The following is a 7881-nucleotide window of genomic DNA, read 5'->3' as shown; positions in this document are numbered from 1 at the left end:
ACCCTAAACCCTAAACCCTAAACCCTTAAACCCTAAACCCTAAACCCTAAAACCCTAAACCCTTAAACCCTAAACCCTAAACCTAAACCCTAAACTCCTAAACCCTAAACCCTAAACCCTAAACCCTAAACCCTAAACCCTACAACCCTAAACCTAAACCCTAAAACCCTAAACCCTAAACCCTAAACCCTAAACCCTAAACCCTAAACCCTAAACCCTAAACCCTAAACCTAAACCCTAAACCCTAAACCCTAAACCCTAAACCCTAAACCCTAACAAAACCCTAAACCCTAAACCCTAAACCCTAAACCCTAAACCCTAAACCCAAAACCCTAAACCCTAAAACCCTAAACCCTAAACCCTAAACCCTAAACCCTAAACCCTAACCCTAACCCTAAACCCTAAACCCTAAACCCCTAACCCCTAAACCCTAAACCCTAAACCCTAAACCTAAACCCTAACCCCTAAAGCCCTCAAACCTAAAACCTAACAACCGCTAAACCCTAAACCCTAACCCTGAAACCCTACACCCTAAAACCCTAAACCTAAACCCTAAACCCTAAACCCTAAACCCTTAAACCCGTAAACCTTAAACCCTAAAACCCTAAAACGCCTGAACCCTAAGACCCTAAACCCTAAACCCTAAACCCTAAACCTAACCTAAACTAAACCTAACCCTAAAACCCTAAACCCTAAACCCTAAACCCTAAACCCTAAACCCTAACCCTAAAACCACCTAAACCCTAACCCCTAAACCTAAACCTAAACCCTAAACCCTTAAACTCCTAAACCCTAAACCCCGTAAACCCTTTAAACCCTAAACCCTAAACCCGTAAAACCCTAAACCCTAAACCCTAAACCCTAAAACCCTAAACCCTAAAACCCTAAAACCCGGTGAAAACCCTAAACCTAAACCCAAACCCTAAAAACCCTAAACCCTAAAACCCTAAACCCTAAACCCTAAACCCTAAACCCTAAACCTAAACCCTAACCCTAAACCCTTAAACCCTTAAACCCTAAAAAAACGCCCTAAACCCTAAACCCTAAACCTGAAACCCTAAACCCTAAACCCTAAACCCTAAACCTAAACCCTTAAACCCTAAACCCTAACCCTAAACCCTAACCTCAAACCCTTAAAAACCCTACACCTAAACCCTAAACCCTAAACCCTAACCTAGGAACCCTAAACCCTAAACCCTAAACCCAAACCCTAAACCTAAACCTAAACCCTACAACCCTAAACCCCTAAACCCTAAAACCCCTAAAACCCTAAAACCCTAAAAACCCTAAACCCTTAACCTAAAACCCTAACCCTAAACCCCTAACCCTAAACCCTAAACCCTAAAACCCTAAAACCCTAAAACCTAAACCCTAAACCCTAAACCCTAAACCCTAAACCTAAACCCGTAAAACCCATAAACCCTAAACCCTAAACCCTAAACCTAAAACCCAAAACCGCTAAACCCTAAACCTAAACCCTGAAACCCCCTAAACCCTAACCACTAAAACCCTAAAACCTAAAACCCTAAAACCTGAACCCTTAAAACCCCTAAACCCTAAAACCCTAAAACCCTAAACCCTAACCCTAAAACCCTAAACCCTTAAACCCTAAAACCTCTGAAACCCTAAACCCAAACCCGTTTTAAACCCTAAAACCCTAAACCCTAAAACCCTAAAACCCTAAACCCTAAAACCCTAAAACCCTAAACCCTAAACCCTAAAACCCTAAAACCCTAAACCCTAAAACCCTAAAACCCTAAACCCTAAACCCTAAACCCTAAAACCCTAAACCCTAAACCCTAAACCCTAAACCAAAAACCCTAAAAACCCTAAAAACCCTAAAACCCCTAAAAACCCTAAAAACCCTAAAACCCCTAAAACCCCTAAAACCCTAAGCCCTAAGCCCTAAGCCCTAAGCCCTAAACCCTAAACCCTAAGTCTGAAGGCCCTAAGTCCGTAGTCCCTAAGCCTGAAGGCCGTAAGTCCCTAAAGCCCGAAAGCCCTAAGTCCATAAACCCTGGAAAGCTTTAAATAGATCAATATTTTAGTAAAAACATGAGTGACATGGCTCAAATGTAGCCCAAAACATATAGGCCAATAGAAAGCACCTACACCCACCAAATAACGCTGATCTTTTTCTGCTTTGTTCGACAAATCCAGTTTGCAATTTTAACCATATTTTGAACGTACAAAACATAATGTCCAAGTTCATTTGTGGCCTCTCTATCGACAAACAGCAAAATTCTATGGAACTGTTGACAATAATTTTCTAACCAGAAACTAGAAAACATTAATCACAGAATAAGTCAAGCATGCTAGTTATAATTCTAGATTCTATTATTATTGTTCTAGAAAACTTCAAAGCAAGTAATATATACATGCTCAAAGAATGGAGATAAGCCAAAAAAATCTATGGGCTGGAGGAAAAGAGTTGGTGAATAAATCCCCTGTTGGCATGCCTGTCCTCAAAAGTTATAGGGTAGCCTTAACAATCACAGGCACTAACACCAAAGCAGAGATATCTAGTGCACAAGTGTAACTAAGATGATGATGCCACATTTCACTTTGAATAACAAATAAGTAAGAGGCCATAATATAAAAATTCCTGCCAAACAACCTGAAAAACACTAGAAAAACATATCTACACTAGAGATGAACCTCAATTAGAACAAGTAATGATCCAAGAAAAGCAAACGTCAATACCGTTGCCGAAAGGAGTACAATATTGGCATGTCTTGGCAACATTATGATAATTTCTTCCCAGACTACACCGCTGTCAGCATCATTCACGTAATGCACTTCGTCAAAATATAACCTGTTCACTTAATACAAACTAAGATCAAAAAAGCGAATTCCTTCACTTTTATAGTCTTAAAAGCTACTGGGCTAACAGCAGAAATTCCAGTAATAGTCAAATAACATACCCATTCAATGTTGCGAATAATATCAGCACCTCGGTAAAGCATCGACCTTAAATTTTTGATAGTCATAAGGCAGGATGCCTCAGTCATTATGCTTACATCTCCTGTAAGAAGGCCGACATCAAACTTTCCACAGAAATCTCTGTAGTTCTGATTACTGATGGTTTTGATAGGAGCAGTATAGCCAGCCCGGGAGCAATGCTGCATAAAAACAAAAGTCTCTAATTCCAAGACATATCTTACAACAGATGAGCATTATAAGAATAGATGGTATATCATCTCCTCCACAAAATGCGAAGAACTTTCAGCATAATTAACAAATGAAATATGGAAGAGTTGATGTGGATAAGGTTAAAATACAGCTGTTGATCCATTAAGTTTATAAATATTGTAAGAGCTTGACTACAGTCATCTTGCGGACATTCATGCATAGCGAAGGTTAATTAGACATGACAATTATATGAATATTTGAACAATATATGGACGCATAGCTCATAAGCAACATAAAACAAGACATTTTTGAAGAATTAATAGTGTAAGAGCAAAAACGGACCATACTTTTGAAGCGAAAGCAAATGCATACTCTGCAACAACTGTTTTCCAGCCTAGGTATGAGCTGCTACAAAAATAGAATCACCCCTCTCGAGAAAATATATCGCCTAGGTTCAGTCAAAACAAACAACATACAACATCAAGTTATTAAACAATTACAGAATACGAAAGAAAAACTGAATTAGTATCTCATGGAGAACTATTACCAGTAAATTTTCTATGGTTCTTTTGAATTTTTTTAGTGATATTTCATCTAGAAAAACATGGTTATTTTAGGGTTTAGGGTTTAGGGTTTAGAACAAGCCAGTCAAGGCTGCCTTTGAAAAAGGAATTACTCAGGATTGCTGCACCCTGCTATTGGAATGCAATTGGAATGCCCATACCTCCTATTGGATAGTCAACTGCCATGTTCCGCACAAGTTCATAGAAGCGGCCCACGATCTCTTCAGTTCCACCAACAAGAGCCCCAGCCTGCAAAGAGCAATCATCAACAAAGCCACCATGTAGCAGCTGAAGTTATATTAGACAATCACATAGGCCAAAGTAACCAACCATGGACATTTAAAGTATGATAAAATATAAGTGCAGGACCCCCTACACATCATGAGTCCATGGAATGGAAGTGAAAAAAGAAAAACAACATATCAGACAACATAGTTAGAGTACCTCTCCTCCATTCTTCTTGCTGTCATCACCTAATCCATTAAACTTCTCTATGATTTTCTCCGACTCATTCAATAATATCTGATCGAAAGAATTTTCAGCTTCAGGAATAACATTAGAGGTTTCAGCTTCATGAACAACATTAATGGCCTCGCTCTTTGCTTTAACTGCAGGGCCTCGCAAACCCGGATTCCGTTAAGTACATGTGTAACAAGTTAAGACGGAAATTCCACAAATCTAACTTATTAAAAGATCGGCTTATTAAATCTAAAGAGTACGCTTCCTATGCTGCCATAGGAGATGATGGGTTACACGAGTTCTACCTGACCTTATGAGAGAACAGCTATCTGATGGCTGTTTGCACTAAAAAATTCACCATCACTTCCCGGTTGTTTGCTAGCATCTTCTTGCCAAGCTTGCTCACTAGCATCTTCTTCCCAAGCTTTCTTGAATAAATCATCAAATTGGACTGAATATTTATTCTGTAGAATATGACACATAAACTGAGTAAGATGTCAAAAGAGACAAAAGGAAAAGTTAAACAAACTACAAAATAGAAATAAATAAATATAGGGATTAATACTGTCAATACTTAAGGCTAAAAATTATAACTACTAGCTTAGCCATAATGAATGGACGTTGTTACTGATAATTGGGAGTTCATACCCCCATCTTCTAACATGCACAGGTATACTTAAAACAACGATGGGAACTCGTGAAAAGAAACTTCTACTACAATAAAATTGTTAAACTAGGATTCATACGGAGAGAAATGAAGAGAATCAACCAACCAGGTTTTCTTCAGTTTCTGTCTTAACATGATCATCAGCACACTTCTCTCTGGCAGACTCCCAATGATATGGATGTTCAAATCACACCAAATATTGAGTTATTATGAGTTGATACATGTTTTAATCTAATAAAACTAGTTGACAAGTTAGAGAACTCACACAAAGCATCATTAAATGTGAAAATATATGTCATCATCTGATGCAAGAGTACACAACAATCATACACTACATAGTAAACAAAGTAGGAAGTGATAATGTTAACCACCGCACTGCGTAACAGAATGATTAAGCCCTTGTAAATTCTGGAAAAGAGCAAAAAGAAAAAAGTCAAAGAAAAACGAACCTCAATGGAATGTTGAGCAGTAGATACTGACACAGTTTTTCGTTTAGTGGTCTTCTTCATTAAATAGAAAACTACAATAAGAGGATAAACAAGAAGAAGAAAAACATCAATAAATGGGACATTTTAAAAATGACAAGATTTGAAGAAAACAAGTCAATATAGATATTTTACACATTATTCTTGACAAGTTATGAAAAGTAAAGAGGCTACTTGATTAGATAGGGTTGGGTAGCTTCCAGCTAATAGCATAGGTGTCATGGTCATGAGCTAAATATAGACTTGACTTGAAAAACTACCAAGCTGCCAAATGAAATAAATAGACAATGACCTCCACCCAACAAAAACCAAATTAGTACATGCACTCACAAAATCATTAAGCAAACAAACTAGGATCATTAAACAAACTATATAAAAACTACATATAAGATAATGAATCAAAATAACAAAGTTAGGGCAGCATAACTCACAACTGGCCGTTAAAAAAAGGACATATCAAAATGAAGGAAAGATACAACAAAACACCAAAAAGTGGTTGACAAAAGATTAAAAAAAAAGAGAAATAAGAGATAAGCGAAGTTGAAAAATTATATAGCAACTACGAGTAAAGAGGAGACAAAAATTAGTGGTGCAAAAAGAAAACATCTGCAGAATACAATTTTATTATACTTTTTAAAAAAATAGCATTTCTATTAGTACTTTTCTCACTTATAAAAACAAAGGAGTGATAAAGGCTAAACAAAGGCATAGAAAAATGGAGATAAGAAGGAAAAAAATAACAAACAAAGCTTGAAAAAAAAAAAAAAAAGAAGTACATTAACTACTAGAAGAAGAACAAAAAAGAGGGAATTCCTAAAGAGGTTAAGGAGAAAAGGGAATTTTATTTCATTCAAAAGTTGTCAGAATGAAGCAGAAGTTTTTAAGTCCTCTTTTTTTCAACGAAGTCATAATCAGTACCATTGTTAGTAGAAATAGTACTTTTATATAGAAATAACAATATTCAAACACACCAAGTCGAAGATGCACTATGAAATTCATTAAGCAAACAAGCTGAAAACAACAAGTAGACAACAAATAAATTACATGAAAGAAATGTGCAAGAACAAAAGATGCAACCTGAACTTAACAAGAAAAGAAAAACATTGTAAAGCAAAATAAAAGAAAAAAAAAAACATAAGCCGAGGGATGAAGCTAGACAAAAAGATGGAAAAGAGACCTATAAGAGAAATTAATGAAAAGGAAATGAAAATAGCATTAAACAAAAGGATAAGAAAGAAACAAATCAGATTAAGACCTTTTTTTCAGTTTTGAAAGGGAAAGGTTGCATGCAAGATGAGAGATGCATTCTTCAAATTGCTATACACTATAACTTCTAATCGGTGGTGACTTATCCATACAAGCACTTCCTAGAATTCAACATTTTATTGAATAAATGTGGGCATTTACAAAGTCCCCTAGCAAAATCACTACTCTTCCTTGCTCTATGTATTATATATAATCGTAGAACCAAAAGTAAGCACTATTATCAAGGATAGTTGGTTTTACAATTGACCTCTTGTTTCGGGCAAACGAGTGATCAAGGTTCTACATTTTCTCTTGTATTGCCCGAATATCTCCTACCAAATTACTATTTCCTATCACTGAATATTAATATAGAAATTACCCATCCTACAAATCCATCACAAAAAATTCTCATTAATCCATGTGTCTGTTGTATACATTAATCCCTAAATTAACTCTAGTTTACACGCCAAATTTAAGAATATTTCAATTTGCCTCAATCCTTAATGTTATACAAAGGCATTTGCACCATATACAATCCCTTGGATAGCAGAAAAACTTGCATTTATTTAAAACCATATACAATCCCTTGGATCCCCTAGTGAACTCAAAAAGAACCCTCAGCGGATTTCAAATTGACAAGACATGACTAGTTTTCAAAGATCAATGTATGCTTGACATTCTTTAAAAACTTCATTAACTAGAAAGGGGCAGCATAAAGAATATGTTGCCTACGATAGGACTACCACTAAACTACTAGATGTGCGCATGATAATTAGTAAGTAGCTCAAAGTATAGGTTGCCTAAGTAAGCTTGCCTCTAAGCTGCTAGATCTGTAATATAATAATAATAATAATAATAATAATAATAATAATAATAATAATAATTTAACCATGACTTGAAATGTGATTCAACTTTCCTATTTTCTTGCTTGCTTTTCATCTTCATTGGGATAACTTGATACAAAATGTCTGCAGTATACGGTGTCTATAGTACAAGAAGGAAAATAAAGAAAACGAAAACCAACCCTGACATTATTCCTAATGTTCCAACTGTAAATTTATCAATCGATTGCATTACAAAACTTTATGCAGAGCAGATATTCAGGAAAGAGAAATAGATTATGGAAAGAGAAAGAGTTATGAAAAGATATGTACAGCAATTGGTTTCTAAAAGAGAATACGGGATTACCACCCAAAGTAATTCGGCTCGGATCTGAGGATCACTTGATTTTGGCTTGACGAGTCAATCTTATCATGGACCTTAGACCCACCGTGCTGCCTTTCAACCTTAGATCCATCCGATCTACTTGCCAAATGGTGTCTGAATCTAG

At 36.2% G+C, this 7881-nt stretch overlaps 1 long non-coding RNA gene across 1 annotated transcript; it reads right to left on the bottom strand.

Moving 5' to 3' along the window:
- Positions 2543-5008, bottom strand: LOC109721716. The gene is made up of 7 exons (XR_002219273.1): positions 4928-5008; positions 4460-4618; positions 4140-4303; positions 3857-3944; positions 3480-3580; positions 2925-3122; positions 2543-2815 (listed from the first exon to the last, which is right to left on the bottom strand). It is a non-coding gene; the product is annotated as an uncharacterized LOC109721716 (long non-coding RNA).

This window comes from Ananas comosus, linkage group 15 (assembly GCF_001540865.1).
Source record: "Ananas comosus cultivar F153 linkage group 15, ASM154086v1, whole genome shotgun sequence".
Taxonomy (NCBI): Eukaryota; Viridiplantae; Streptophyta; class Magnoliopsida; order Poales; family Bromeliaceae; genus Ananas; species Ananas comosus.
Note: the sequence above shows the minus strand (reverse complement) of the source record. Positions and strands in the feature narration are given on the sequence as shown.